The 354-nt window shown below is 35.6% G+C and overlaps 1 protein-coding gene across 1 annotated transcript in view; it reads right to left on the bottom strand.

The window, feature by feature from the left end:
* The window catches only part of LOC119594619 (chymotrypsin-1-like), a 9,830-nt gene that overhangs the window by 1,015 nt on the left and 8,461 nt on the right, over window positions 1-354 (bottom strand). The gene's annotated exons all lie outside the window — the stretch shown is intronic.

Raw genomic sequence — 354 nt, 5'->3', positions numbered from 1 at the left:
CTAAAGAACATCAAAAACCAACAACAACAAATAATCTCACATCTCCAAAATTCATAAAAAATCATTAATAACAAAACCAGCGACAAGAAAACGGGAAGCGACAGAGAGATCAAAATGTGTAGCACAGAACACGAGCCAAAATGCCAACTCCTGAATTTTTTAAAAGATTTGCCAAGACGCGGACATTTTGGTTTCATGTGTTTTATTGCCGCGGTGTGTTCTGTTCTATCACTGGAAGTTGGGATTTTTTCTTCTTCTTCTTTTTTTTACTTTGAGATATCGAAAGTTTTTACTTTTTTCGTATGAGTTTGGTTTTTATGGTGAGAAGTTCGACTGTTGTGTGATGTGGTTCTG

This window comes from Penaeus monodon, chromosome 34 (assembly GCF_015228065.2).
Source record: "Penaeus monodon isolate SGIC_2016 chromosome 34, NSTDA_Pmon_1, whole genome shotgun sequence".
In the NCBI taxonomy this organism is placed as follows: domain Eukaryota; kingdom Metazoa; phylum Arthropoda; class Malacostraca; order Decapoda; family Penaeidae; genus Penaeus; species Penaeus monodon.
This window is presented reverse-complemented; position numbering and strand designations above follow the sequence as displayed.